Source organism: Rhineura floridana, chromosome 5 (genome assembly GCF_030035675.1).
Source record: "Rhineura floridana isolate rRhiFlo1 chromosome 5, rRhiFlo1.hap2, whole genome shotgun sequence".
Lineage (NCBI taxonomy): Eukaryota > Metazoa > Chordata > Lepidosauria > Squamata > Rhineuridae > Rhineura > Rhineura floridana.
Window position 1 is genome coordinate 175040065 of NC_084484.1, and position 14955 is coordinate 175055019.

Consider the following 14955-nt stretch of genomic DNA (forward strand, 5'->3'; position numbering starts at 1 on the left):
TTTTCTGACTAGCCTAATGATGACAAGACGGAGGGCTTCGATGATAATGAAGTTATAATGGTTGTCAAGAGGATGAAAAGCGGGATGTTTGACTTCCATTTTAGAGGTGCCATATGTGGAAAATTAAAGTCAATGGGTTTCCAGACAACAGCAGCATTGAGATTATAGTTATTTATTTAGATCATTCGTTTCTATCCTCCTACTCTGCAGTCTTATTTGTCTACTTAGTGGCACGTCGGATTTTGTTTGGCTTTTCACTCGCAAGCTCTTGGGAACCGTGACAGCTTCTTTAGTCTTTTGGAATCCTTGGTTGCCAACTGAATAATTTTGCTTATTGAGTTTTTGTATCATAAGGAATGTCGTGCATGCAGTGGACAAGAGCATGGAACATAGGTGATATTTACGCAATTAGGCCTGGAGATGAGTAGGCAGTGTAGAGTCCAAAATCAACTGGGTCTTACCTCATTTTATTATCTTATACACCACCTCAATGGCTTCAGGCTATGAAGCAGTCTATAAATATGTAACAACTAAATGAATAAATTTAATTTTTTAATAAATTAATCAGTCAGGCGATATTCAACAAATGTTTTGCGCTACAGTTAGTGCTAGTGCAATGGGTTTCCCCACTCTCCTCCTCCTGTGTTCACCCTGTGCCATCCCCAAATGTGCTCTGGAGGGTTGGGGGAACCCCAGAACAGATTTGGGGGGGGTGTAGGGAGGAGAAGGGGAGATCATTCTGTGGGGCAAGGAGGTATGATTGCCTTAGTGCTACACGGAATACAACCCATAGTATCTAAGCAGGTAACCAGAAGAGGATTCAAGCATAAGATGGGGGTCCCTCCAGAAGGTCAGATCAATGAAGCTGTGCCCATAAGAACCATTGCTGGAATGACTGGGGAGACTGGGCAGAAGAAGAAAAGCTACAAAGTGGAGCAAAATGGATTATAGCAGGGATAGCCAATGTAGTCTCCTCTAGACATCGCTGGACTGCAACCCCCATCACGTTTAATGGGATTGCCCATGCTGGCTGGTGCTGATGAGTCCAACAACTTCTGGAGGGCATCCTGTTGGCTACCTCTGGATTCCAGGATAGGCATGATAGGAAGAAACAGAGTGGAGACAGATTGCACCAGCTTTCCTATCCTCCATGCATTCATCTGTAGGGTGGATCAGAGCCTTCTGTAGGGTTTGCGATCATGCACAGAGTGCCTATGCACAATCTATACTTGTGCACTTCATTCAGTCCTTCTGATAAACACCACTGGGTGTGTTGTTGTTATATGTCTTCAAGTTGATTACGACTTATGGCGACCCTATGAATCTTTTTTGGATATATTCATAGGGTTTTCATGGTAAGAGGTATTCAGAGGTGATTTACAATTGCCTTCCTCTAAGCCTATGGCACCCAGTATTCCCAGGCAGTCTCCCATCCAAGTACTAACCAGGCCTGACCCTGCTTAGCTTCCAAGATCAGATGAGATTGGGTGTGTTCAGGGTAGTGTGGCCATAGGCACCACTGGGTGTGTAGGGGCAAATAATTCTGCAAGACATCTAGATGTGAAACTGAGAAGGCTTAGGGTGGCATGCCCCATGCCCCCGCCCCATAATTATTGCCTCATACCCCTGATTGTTGGGGTGTTTATTGCTTTTGCAAACTTCTTGCATAATACTGAGTCTGAGAAAGCTCTGTTCAGGAATTTGCAGGCTTTCTCACTGGTCATGTAAACAAAAGCTGGGAAGAAGCCTTTACTCTGCCTATGCTGAAAACAAAAGCTGGAAAAGGCTGTTTAATTAGCCAAAACAGACAGTGGATGAGCTAATCACATACACTGAGAGGGGCTGAGTGAGCTTCATAGCTGCATTCTCAGCTCTTGCTAGCACAAATTCAAGGACACTGACCCACAGGGAGTGGTAAACAAAAGTCAGAAGTGTGAGATCTAAAGACACTGACCCTGGGAAAGATAAAAATCTCACAGGTATAGGGGCCACCTGTGCTGCCTCCCAGAGGGTCTTTTTGGTATAAATAGAGGGCCCTAGATCTGGGCAGATAAGCCTCGACACTGGCCTGAAGGGAAGGGCGGTGCAGTGTAAATCCAAACAAGGGCATAAAGGGGATATCTCCGCTGTCTGCTGTTTGGGGCTTCCAGCAGGGAAAAGAAGAACATAAGATAAGCTCTGCACTCATCATTAGCTGCTTTATATGTTTATTTATTTATTCGATTTATTAGTCGCCCATCTGGCTGGTTACCCAGCCACTCTGAGCGATGTACAAAGCAAAAGCATATAGAACATCAGAACAAGAAGAGACTAAACAATAGAACTAAAACAATAAGGTAGAGGCCAACTCAGTTTCAATAATAGGGCTTTTCGCCTGTGTGGTCCGAAGGTGTATCCTCAGATGGAGCTCCTGGTGTAAGTCTTCCTACACTGGCATAGAAACCAGTGTGGGTGATAGTCCATTTGCAAGACCAAAAGCAACCCCCCCTTGATCTTAATGTCCAGCAGCTCCAACAGGGAGGAGGGCGGGGTAAACAAGCCCTTTGAAATCGAAACTAATAGGGAAGTTCTTCTCGAAGAAGCCGGAGGTGCTGGGGTGTGAGCACAACCGATACCAAGGCGAAGTGGACGAAGGCCAGATGGTAGGACGGCAGCAGCTGCAGGGGCGCTTCCCGGTAAAGCCTCACCTCTTGGGCTATGTAAGTGCCTGCCTGCAAAACAACAGCTTTGCTTCAATAAAGCACTAAATTTTCCTTCTTCACAAGTGTGTTTCATGGTCATTCAGATCTTGAACCTTCTTGCCTCTGGGAAAAAACACCTTTGGCAAAACAGGGTGTGAGAACAATGGGTGTGTTCCTAGTCTTCCCCTCCAAGACATCATCTCTGAACGTGGGAAAAGAGCTACCTGATACAGAATCATAGAAGAGTAGAGTTGGAAGGGGCCTATAAGGCCATCAAGTCCAACCCCCTGCTCAATGCAGGAATCCAACATAAAGCATACCTGACAGGTGGCTGTCCAGCTGCCTCTTGAAGGCCTCCAGGGTTGCAGAGCCCACCACCTCCCTAGGTCATTAGTTCCATTGTCGTACCACTCTAACAGTTAGGAAGTTTTTTCTGATGTTCAGTTGAAATCTGGCTTCCTGAGACTTGAGCCCATTATTCTGTGTCCTGCACTCAGGGATGATCAAGAAGAGATCCTGACCCTCCTCTGTGTGACAACCTTTCAAGGTAATGCAAGGTATGAGGTAGTGAAGTAACTAATGATCCAGTTCTAGAGGGTTTTTTTTTTACTTGAATTGGGTTACACTGAACTGAATTTTTAATGAACATGTAAGAAAGTGGGCTATGAGGCAGGAAGTCCCTTGTTTAAATCTCACCTCATCCATGAACTGATTGGATGGCCTGGCTATAATCTTTCTTTCATGTTTGTATCCTTCCTGGCACTTCCTCTAAAGCAGGGATAGCCAACATCTTGCCCTCCAGATGTTGTTGGTCTCCAACTCCCATGAGCCCCAACCAGCATGGCGAACAGTCAGGGATGATGGGAGTTGTAGTCCAGCAGTGTCTGAAGGGCACCACATTGGCCATCCCTGTTCTAAAGAGTTCTGAATTGTACATTGTTTTAGTGATATTTTCAGTATTTTTATTTACCCTAGGAGCTCAGCATGCCCCCTTTCCCTGCCCCCTTTTATCCTCACAACAACCCTATGTGGTAGATTAGATGGAGAGAACATTGACCAAGGTCACCAAGTAAGGTTCATGGCAGAGTGATCTGGTGTGGGATTTGAACCTGGTTTTCCCCTGCCCAAGCCCAGCATTCTAACCATTACACCACACACATCTTCTCACCGTGGGATACAGAGCTAAAAATAGGCGGCAATCACACCTAAAAACAAAACTGAACAGCCAGGATGAGATTATTTATTTTAAACCAGTGAACCACAACAATAAACTGTCTGAAAATTACAAAGCCTAGCTTGCAAAGTGTATTCACAAGTCACAGTAGGAAGTTTTATTTTCTAAATTTCTAGCCTGACAACGGTCCCCAGAGTAACTGGCATAATAGAGATATGCAGTGCTAAAGAATCAAGGGGTAAAAAATACATTAGAAAAACAGGGGAACACCATAATGAACAAAGATGGGGCTAGAGACTACAACAATTCTTAAAAAATGCAATCCAGTTTATGACAGTTTTTAAAAAACCACTTAAAATCAAAATGTTTTCACAAGCCACCTGAATGGACTAGCCCTAGTGGATCTCTTTGAGGAGGGACATTCCACAACCTGGGAACCATCAACTTCAAATTCTTATTTCAAGCAATACTTAGGGTTGTGGTCGATGTAGTGCTAAGTCGGATGTTCCATCAGTGCAAGGATTTTTCCTTGCACAACATAAAGTTCTCCCCTTCTCCTGTCCCCACATGCCCCCTAAATCTGTTCTGGGTGTTCCTTCAACCTTCTGGAACAGATCTGGGGATAGCATGGGGTGCACACAGGTGAAGGAGAAGTGTGTGTGAGGGGGGATCCCTTTGCACTACTTGGTTGTTGTGCTAGTGCAAAGATTTAGTAGAATACCACCCCTAATCTTAGAGTCATTAAGGAAGGGATTTAGCTCAGTGGTTGAGCATCTATCTTATGTGCAGAAAGTCCCAGGTTCAATCCACACCATCTCCAGGTAGGCTTGAGAATGTACCTTACCTGAAACTCTCAAGAGCCACTGCCAGTCAGTGTAGACAATACTGAGCTAGATGGACCAATGGTCTGGCTCAGTATATGGCAGCTTCCTATATTCCTATGTTCCTTACTTCAGAAGATTGTGGTATCTCATCACCCAAACCCTCAAGCCATGGGAGGTTAGGAACTTATGGGAAACAGAGCTCCTTCAGACAGAACACCTTTGAAAGAAGCTGGTGGAAGGCATATACATATTAACAACACAGTTAAAATACATATTTGTATTTGCTCCAATAAAAAAACTGAGCCAGGAAAAATGGTGGGTGGTGGTGATGTCATAATGTTCACTTCGTAGTTGAGGTGAGCATTATGAGTTACCAACGTGTATACTCCTTACCAAGTAATTACAAACCTTGGTGGCATCTCTATGACAAGCAGGAATAACTGAGCATTAAGTTTGCTCAATGAAGTCCATAGAATCATTTTAACAGTGTGGTGTAGTGGTTAAGGTGTTGGACTATGATCTGGGAGACCAGGGTTCGAATCCCCACATAGCCATGAAGCTCACTGAGTGACCTTGGGCCAGTCACTGCCTCTTAGCCTCATGAAAACCCTATTCACAGGGTCGCCATAAGTCGGAATCGACTTGAAGGCAGTACATTTACATGCAAATCTTTAGACTTCGGATTAACTTAGTGTTAATGGGTACTGGTGATTAATCTTGCACAATGGCTATATCATTGAGCATTAGGAAGATATGAGCATTAGAAAGCTGCCTTATACTGAGTCAGACTATTGGTCCATCTAGCTCAGCATTGCCAACATTGGTAGGTCCTAGGTTCAATCCCCATCATCTCCAGGTAGGGTTGGGAAGAACTTCCTGCCTGCCAGTCAGTGTAGATGGACAAATTGTAGAGTGCAGCACCAATTTACCAGTATAACCAGTAGAGTCCAGTAGCGTTTTAGCTTGCTTATCAGTGCCAGTCACGGACCGAAATAATAGACCATTAGCCACGTCTTTAAGAAAACAAAACTTTACTGGTTTCACACCGTGCTCCGTCTCTTGCTCACCAACCAACTCTATAATGCTTTCCTATTACCCCCACACCTCTGTGTGCTCATTGAAGCCTTTTTATTGCTGCTTCACTTATCAGTTACAGCTGCAGCCTGACCTTGGGCGTTTCTGCCAAGTGCTGTCAATTACCGGCTTCACTGTGTCTTTAACTCCTAACGGTCTTGTCTGGAACTGGCTGTGTTGCCCACCTAAGCCTGACAGCCCCCACCTTCCAGACAGACGTTTCAAGTTACAATTTTACATTTTTTTTTTTCACAGTACAATTATACATTTCCTTTGTTACATACATTTGCTTTTTACTTTGTACAGTCTTCAGGCATTTTTCCACTTTTCTACATTCTTTACACATTTAACACATATATGCACAGTCACTGTCACCTTCTTGAGCATACTTTGCCATTCGTTCTCTTATGCTATTTATGAACAGAGTATCACTGTCTGTTATTACTTTGCACTGTTTGTTTTCCTCATTGTTTGTCTCACCCTGTACGGCTGATATTTGGAAACGTTCTGGAGGTTTCCCTTTGTTTTGTCTTGTTGACCTCCTTAATGTTTCTGTTTCTTGTTCCTGTTCTGTATCTATGTCTGTGCTTGATGCACTGCTACGGGAATCAGAGCTGCTTGTCTCTACCTCCTGTTTTGTTTCTTCCCTTTCCTGTTTTATTTGTTAAGCAGGCTCTGTTGCATTTATGCCATTTGTGTCACTGCAATCTAGATTTACATATGTTTTGTGGTTCTCTGAGTCTTGTTCTTGTGTTCTAACACTCCTGCTGAGTGTTACACTACCATCCTGTGGAACCCACACGTGGTAATTCACATGTTGAAACCCCAACACATATCCCTTTTTCGCTCTGGGAGCCAATTTTCCCTTTCTCTTTCCCTTGGGAACATGCACCCAGCATGGGGAACCAAATTTCAGTATGTGTGGTAGTCTGGGCTTTCTTTTGTACAACAGTTCATATGGTGACATGGCAATAGTTCTATGCAGTACTCTGTTTTGAATATAAGCAGCATACATTAAACTTTCTCCCCAGAAAGAATGATCAAGGCCTGAATCCTTTAACATTGCTCTCATTGCATCCTGCAATGTTTTGTTTTTCCTTTCTGCTGTCCCGTTCTGATGTGGAGAAAACGGGGCGGTTACAGCATGATTTATTCCTTTCTTTTCAAAATATTCTTCCAGGGACTTTCCTGTGAACTCCCCGCCCTGGTCAGATCTAATCTGTTGCACCTGTGTACCATGCTGCACTTCTACTCTGTTTAGAAAACGTTTTAATTGCTCTGCAGCCTCATCTTTTGTTTTCAATAACTTTACATGACAAAATCTTGAAAAATCGTCAACAATCACGAGAAAATATTTAGCACCACCTTTTGTTTTGGGAAATGGTCCCGCTAAATCAACATGTATTGTCTGATAAGGCTTATCTGTATTTCTTTCAGCTACTTTGTTAATTGGAGCTACAGTGGCCTCTGTCTGCTGACATACTTCACACTGCATGTATTGCTTGCAGTCTTTTAGTTGTACATCAGCACTGAATTGCTCTGCCTTTTTCACAGTCTCATAATTTACATGCCCCAGCCTTCGGTGCCATTCATGGATACATCTATCATGTGTTTTCTTATGCGTTACTAGTGAGGCTTGTACTGCAGGGTTTACATTTACATAGAACATTCCTTCCTCACAATATCCTTTTAGGCACACCTTTCCCCTTTTCATTATTTCACATTTCTTGTTACTAAATAACACACTATAATTCATTTGCAATAGTTTTGAAACTGACAGAATGGTGTTAGTTAAATTAGGCACAAATAAAACATTTGTCATTATTGTTTGTAAAGCACATAACTGTACAGTACCCTTACCCATCACCTGTTGTTTAGTGCCATCAGCTAAAATCACGTCTTCATTAGCTGGCACCATTGTTTTAAATAGACTTTTATCTTTTATCAGTGAATGGGTGGAACCTGAGTCCAGGACCCACAAACTATTGTCTCTGTTAACAAAGTCTTTTTCATTCTTTGTCTTTGCACTCACCAACTGCACGTGTGAGGGTTTTCTTCCGTCCCTCCTCCTTCTCAGTAAGTCACAGTCCCGCCTTAAATGATGCAAGGAGCCGCAGTTGTAACAAGCTTTAGTCCCAAAAGCCTTTATCTCAGTCTTGTCTTTTTTTTCACTCCTTTCGTTCCGTCCCTCTTGCCTTTGTTTTGTTTCTTTTCTTCTCTCCCACTCTTGCTTTAGTTTGTCTGCAACATATCGAAACGAAAGTCCAGAATCGGGCATCGCTTCAAGTGCGCTGATAACAGGATTCCAAGAGTCATTAAGTGTTGAAAGAGTGATATAGATCTGCTGCGTTTCAGAGTGTTCCACTCCCCTTTCTTGTAATTCTACAAACAGGCTTGTAATGTTCATTAAGTGTTCTGACATAGTTACTTCGTCAGTTAGCCGCATTCTGTATAGTTTTCTCGCAAGACTTATTCTACTGCTAGCTGTTTCTTGAACATAATATGCTCTTAAAGCAGTCCACATTTCGTTAGCAGTCTCTTTACCTCTTAGAAGCAGTAGTTGCGAGTCTCCAACAGCCAAGATAATTAGTGACTTCACTCTTTCATCCAAGCGTAGCCATTCAGCAGGTGGTGGAACGGAGGGGGGTTGTTGGTCAATTACCTTCCATAAATCTTCTCTGTTTAGATAGGCTTGCATCCGCAGCCGCCAGCATGAGTAATTTCGTTCAGAGAGACGTTCCAGTGGAATGCCAGCCAAAGTTACTCCAGTCATTCTTGCAGACCTCTTATCACTTTGGTTTCTTTTTTTTTTTTTTCAATAATTTTTATTCAGATTTTCATAAAACATACAAGACGAAATCATAAAACATTCAAAGACAAAAAACAAAATCAAAAATAGTTAAACAAAAAGAAAAAAAAGAAAAAAAAAACAAAAATAAAAAATAAAGAGTAAAATATTGACTTCCCATTTGTCAAAGATCAAATCAGTTATAAGTCTATAATATATAACAATCCTGTCTCTTAAGTCATATTATAAAATCACTTTCCTCCAGTAGTTATCTTACTTAATCATCAAATCTCATAAACATTACTTTATTCTTTCCACAAAAAGTCAAAGAGAGGTTTCAATTCTTTAAGAAATATATCTATCAATTTTTTTTTCCAGATAAGCATATCGATTAATCCATCTCATTACTAATTATGATAATCTTATTGTCATAACCATAGTCAAAATAAACATTTCAATTAATCCATCACATCAGAATCTGTTAGGTTCAGTAATTTCAGTAGCCATTGTTCTATTATCCCTATTAGTTCCATTTTCCATCTTCCATCTTCAGTAGTCTTGTTAAGTCCAGTAATTTCAGTATCCAATCTTCCATTATCAGTATTCCATAATAATCTTGCTGTCAAAGCCATAGTCATATAGTAAGAGTCTGATGGGAATTACCTCTATCCCAAATATTTTCTTGCCATCCATTCTGAATAGGTTGCTGAAATACTGCTGTAAAATCATATCTCTGTTCTTTTTTTCAAAATACACTGGGTCATCTCTTGAAAGTTTTTCCATTGTCACATGGCTGCAGTTAATTCCATAGATTTTCTCTATATTGGGCTCCATCACATCATTCCAGTCCAGAAGATTATCCATGCCATTGATAACTTTATCTCTAGAATCTTCATTAATTTCTTCAGAGATAACATTGAGTTCCAAACAATAGATTTTATTTCTAAAGTCCATAGACTCCAAATCTTGTTCCTGTTCCACATTTGTTCCAATCTCCGGGATCTCCTCTCTCACAGGGACCCCTGTTCCAGTCTCCAGGGTCTCCTCTCTCACAGGGACCCCTGTTCCAGTCTCCAGGGTCTCCTCTCTCACAAGGACCCCTATGTCTTTAATCTCCTGTGTCTCCAAACAATAGATTTTGTTTCTAAAGTCCATAGACTCCAAATCTTTTTCCTGTTCCACGTTTGTTCCAATCTCCGGGGTCTCCTCTCTCACAGGGACCCCTTCCAGGGTCACCTCTCTCACAGGGACCCCTATATCTTTAATCTCCTGCTTCATTTTACTCAATTCAATTTTCAGCTCCTTACAACCCTGTCGCAGGTTTTGTTTCGTTATCTCAATCTCATCCATTATTTTCTGAAACATAGTTATTTCCAGATTCTCAGCCACTTTCTTAATTGCCATTTTAAAAGAAAAATATAGGAAAACCACTTCTTATTTCAGCAACAATTGGGTTAATACTCCAAACTTGGTGACATCACAGTATAAACAGAGCAGACAGCCTTATCTCTCCATGCTTAAGTAAACAAAATGCAGTTCCCAGGATCGAAACAATTAATGGCGGTCGTCAGGAAACAGATTCGTCAAAATAAAATAGACCAAAAAGAGAGTAGTCTCAGACAATATAATATTCTTCAAAATAAAAATCTGGAATAGAAATCCCTCTTCTGTGTATATCTTTAGAATGCAAATCCAGGACAGCTTTTTGCAACAAAAACAGAGATAAGCTATTAATTAGTGAGTAGCAGAGAGAAGTTATGGCTCCCCAGTGAGATGTCAAAAACCGATCAATCTGGCAAATCTCTTTTAAACAGCAACAATTTAAGTCAAGTAAAAGAAAAATATAGAAAGAAGGGTGCTTGCCTGTTAGTGCGTTCTCTCTTAGAAGATAAGATGAACGTTCGCTTTATCAGATAGAGCTTGTTGTTGAAAATCCGTCCCACCTTCGTCGGCTGGACCTCGTCCCATAAATTAATGAGATCTGGTCGTCCCAACAAAAATAGGCTTTGAGGTTAATCTCTTCGTTTCTCCCTACCCGGGAGAAGTTTAATCAGTCAAAAAAAAAAAAAAAAAAACTGACTGATATATCTGAATAAGCTTCTTTTGAGGCAGGAGCCCGTCTCAAAAGCAGGCACAGGCTAAGTCACCCTTCCCGGAAGTCCATTATCACTTTGGTTTCCAGGCAACACGGTTCTCTATCTCTGCTTTGCCGCTCTCCCACAGCTCACCAGCTCTCTGGCTCAGCTTCCTTCGGTTGTCCGGCATAGCACAAGCTTGCTCACTGGTTTTAACTGGGTGTTACTGGTTTGGAACTGGGCCCATAACCCTTGTAGAGTGCAGCACCAATTTACCAGTATAACCAGTAGAGTCCAGTAGCGTTTTAGCTTGCTTATCAGTGCCAGTCGCCGACCGAAATAATAGACCATTAGCCACGTCTTTAAGAAAACAAAACTTTACTGGTTTCACACCGTGCTCCGTCTCTTGCTCACCAACCAACTCTATAATGCTTTCCTATTACCCCCACACCTCTGTGTGCTCATTGAAGCCTTTTCATTGCTGCTTCACTGATCAGTTACAGCTGCAGCCTGACCTTGGGCGTTTCTGCCAAGTGCTGTCAATTACCGGCTTCACTGTGTCTTTAACTCCTAACAGTCTTGTCTGGAACTGGCTGTGTTGCCCACCTAAGCCTGACACAAATGGTCTGACTTGGTATGAAGTACAATTGGTATAAAGTTGGGGCCCTTATGAATCAACACAAAAACAACAGAAAGACCCACAAATATGAAAATAGACTATATTGTACTGAAGAAACATATCTTTCTTGGGGGGCATTCCACAACTTGGGGAGCATTAACCTCAATTCCTTGTTTCTAGTGACACCTAAAACTTTCTTCAGAAGATTGTGGTATCTCATCACCCAAACCCAAGATTCTTTTCTTGTCCTGGGAAGAATGGGTGAATGTAATTTGGGTCAAAAAATCTTATTTGTATCTTGGTAAACACCCATTAGCAAGCTGCTCAAGCAACAGATTCTTTATTGGCCATTGATGCATATGAAGAATTTAGACACAATCCCCAAAGAGGTTTGTTGAAAATACTTTCCCCAAGGACTTAAGATGATCGGGACATATTTGAAAAAGACTCATTACTCAAAATGGACCCACAACCGGTTGTTCTGCTGTGTATTATATGTTGCCCTGTTTGTATCATTGTTTATTCCCTTTTATATATGTTTCTTGAGTAGGGACAGGGGAGAAATTCATTTTAGTTTGCCTTTAAAGCCGAATCTATCAAATTTGTGCTTTCCAAAACAATAGGAGAACCACAACACAGCCATCCTTTAAAATTCGCACTTATTTGAACTTTGCAATGCAGTTCTCCAACCAATGTTTACAAAAATGCATATATTGGGAAAGTGTACATGAAAATAAATATATTATTTATTTATTTATTTATTTATTAAATTTATATACCGCCCGACTAGCAATAGCTCTCTGGGCGGTGAACATAAAATAGCATAAAAATACAATGAATAACAAAATAATACTAAAATACAATCAACAATCCAATACAATAAACATTTTTAAAATTAAATCAGTGTAACTTAAAATGCTTCAGAGAATAGGAAGGTTTTGACCTGATATTAGTGAAAACAACATACAAAATGCATTAGGAGAAATTGCTGACAAAAAGTGTATACATTTGTGAAAACTGAATAGATCAATGTGTTTAGTAGGAGAAATTTGCACTCAAACGATGAAGAATTTTCATGAAAACACAAATCTGGTTTAGCCACTAAAAAGACCCACTGTATTTAGCCTGGTTGTAATGTTCTCCCATCAAAATAATCATAGGCACGGTCAAATCAAAGCAACCACACAAATTCTTTCACATGTTCCCATGCTGTTAAAGTCCTAGGGGAAGAAGGATGCAGCTGGCTGCTTTTGAGCTCTGTTGAATGACTGAGCTACTATTTAATTTGGATGTATCTGGTAACTTTTTTTTATTTGAACTTGGAAGGATGGATGAACGCTCATGCCTTTTGGATCTCAGAAACCATCTGGGTTTTGCAAGCATTCTTTGTGAGCACTTGAGGGATTTTGCAAGAGCTCATAAGGAGTGCTTGTAAAACCCAGATGGTAGGCCTCCCTCTTCTGCCAGTTTCTTCCTCCTCCTTCTCAGGCAGAAAAAAAAGCTTTACTCTCTAGCTAAGGAGAGGCCCTGAAGGTGTGTTGAACTATAATTTGGAGCTTGTTATTGTGGGGCTCTTAAGCTGAAAATTTCCAGATGCAAATGGTGTAGACTGGGTGCAAAGCCAGTCTGAGCCAGGGTAAGGCTGAAGGTGGCTCTGTCCAACTCAGACGGGGCCCACCCTTACTTGGGAGGGTGGAGGAAGTTTGCATTCTGAGTTCCCTCCTCTTGACTACTCACCCCCACATTTGCTTGGGACAGAGCTTGGAAAAGTTACTTTTTTGAACTACAACTCCCATCAGCCACAGCCAGCATGGCCACTGGATTGGGCTGATGGCAGTTGTAGTTCAAAAAAGTAACTTTTCCAAGCTCTGGCTTGGGATGGTCCTGCCTGCACATCTGACATGGAAATGCAGTGCGTTGCAGAAGATTCTGGGTAGTGTTGAGTACAACCATCAGCTTGCATCAGCTAAATGCCCCCAATACCCCCTGTTCCTGTGTGGTAATTTTGGTAGTGGTAGGCAAGCTGTCTTTCAAAGATGCTAGTCCACTATGAAAAACATAAGAACATCAGGAGAGCCCTGCTGGATCAGGCCAAAGGCCCATGTAGTCCATCATTTTGTTTTCACAGTAGCCAACTAGATGCCTATGGAAAGCTCACAAGCAGGACCTGAGCCCAACAGCACTCTCCCTAACTTCTGATTCCCAACAACTGGTATTCAGAGGCATACCACCTCTGATAGCAAAGGCAGAACACAGCCATCATGGCTAGTAACCTTTAATAGCCTTTTCCTCCGTGAATTTGTCCAATCCTCTCTTAAAGCCATCCATGCTTGTGGCTACCACTCCACTGGTTTAACTATGAGCTGAGTGAATAAATATTTTCTTTTGCCTGTGCTGAATCTTCCAACATCAGTCTTCCCATTGGAGTACACCTGATAACCTTTTGAGGAAACCTGGGGGTCTCCAGACACATTTTGAAAGTCACTGGTATAATGGAAACAGCCTCTAGACTGTTCCCTAGAAGCTGCTCTTACAAGACTGGCTAGACTTCATAATCCACCTTAAATAATTGAGATTAATAATAATAATAATAATAATAATAATCTCTTTAAAACCACAACTTCTTCATAAAATCATGATGGTGAATTGGAAAATTTTAGGTGAAAGAGAAGCATCAGTCATAGGGCCTGATAGAATGGCTATACCCATATTTAGATCCTGGCAGGAGTAGCGAACATGGTGCCTTCCAGCTGCTGTTAGACTTCAATTCCCATCAGGGCCAGCCAACATGGCCAATGGCCAAGGATGAGGAGAGTTGTATTCCAACAACAGACAAAGGGCACTGCACTGGCTACCCTTGACTTAGAGGGTATATTTTCCAGCTTTGAAACACTGAGGATAGTTGCTCGAACAACTGAGAGTTGTGTCAGCTGGAGCCTGAAATACCATATATACAATAGAAGGTATTGCTGTATTGAACAGGCTGAAGACTAGGCCCCCAATGATAAGCCATTCACACAAGTGCATATCCCTGCCAGTTGCAAAGGCTGAGGCTACCATCTCAGAGCTTCAAGTTCCTGTCTCTTACCCCAGAGGCCATCATCTTATGATGATCAGAATAGGCTGTAGCTCATTGTTTTGCAGGCAAAAAGGTCCCAGCTTCAATTCTGCTTTCTCCCAGCAGGGCTAGGAGAGACTTGTGTCTGAAACCTTAGAGAGCCACTGCCCATCCATGCAGAACAGAGGTAGTCAGCCTGATGTTCTGGACTATGACTCCCATCAGCAGCAGCCAACACAACCAATGGTCGAGGATGATAGGAGTTGTAGTTCCGAACATCTGAGGGGCACCAGGTTGTTCACTGGTGGTGTACACAATACTGGGCTAGTTGACCAATGGTCTGATTCAGAAGAAGGCAACTTCCTAGGTCCCTGTGGTTATCAACTGCTATGTGCATGATGTCCCATCCCCTGACCCACTGCTGGCACCTGGATCCATGCAACTCTTGTTCCCAGTGATAGCTAAGGAAGGACAAATCCGTCAGTGTCGGTTTCTCATTTTTTCATTCTTACATCCGGTTCTCCACATTTCCACAGCAATTTACAATTTTAAAAAAACAAACAAAGTCTTCAGGAGAGTTCATCAACATTTTAGTGTGAATTTCTCCTAATATACCATCAGATACCATCAGGAGGTCTGTTCCGCACAATATAGGAAGTGGA

At 41.9% G+C, this 14955-nt stretch overlaps 1 protein-coding gene and 1 non-coding gene across 8 annotated transcripts in view; one reads left to right on the top strand and one right to left on the bottom strand.

The window, feature by feature from the left end:
- The window catches only part of DLG2 (discs large MAGUK scaffold protein 2), a 1398326-nt gene that overhangs the window by 356118 nt on the left and 1027253 nt on the right, over positions 1-14955 (top strand). The window lies entirely within an intron of this gene.
- Positions 1397-1515, bottom strand: LOC133386418 (5S ribosomal RNA). The gene has a single exon (XR_009763164.1). It is a non-coding gene; the product is annotated as a 5S ribosomal RNA (ribosomal RNA).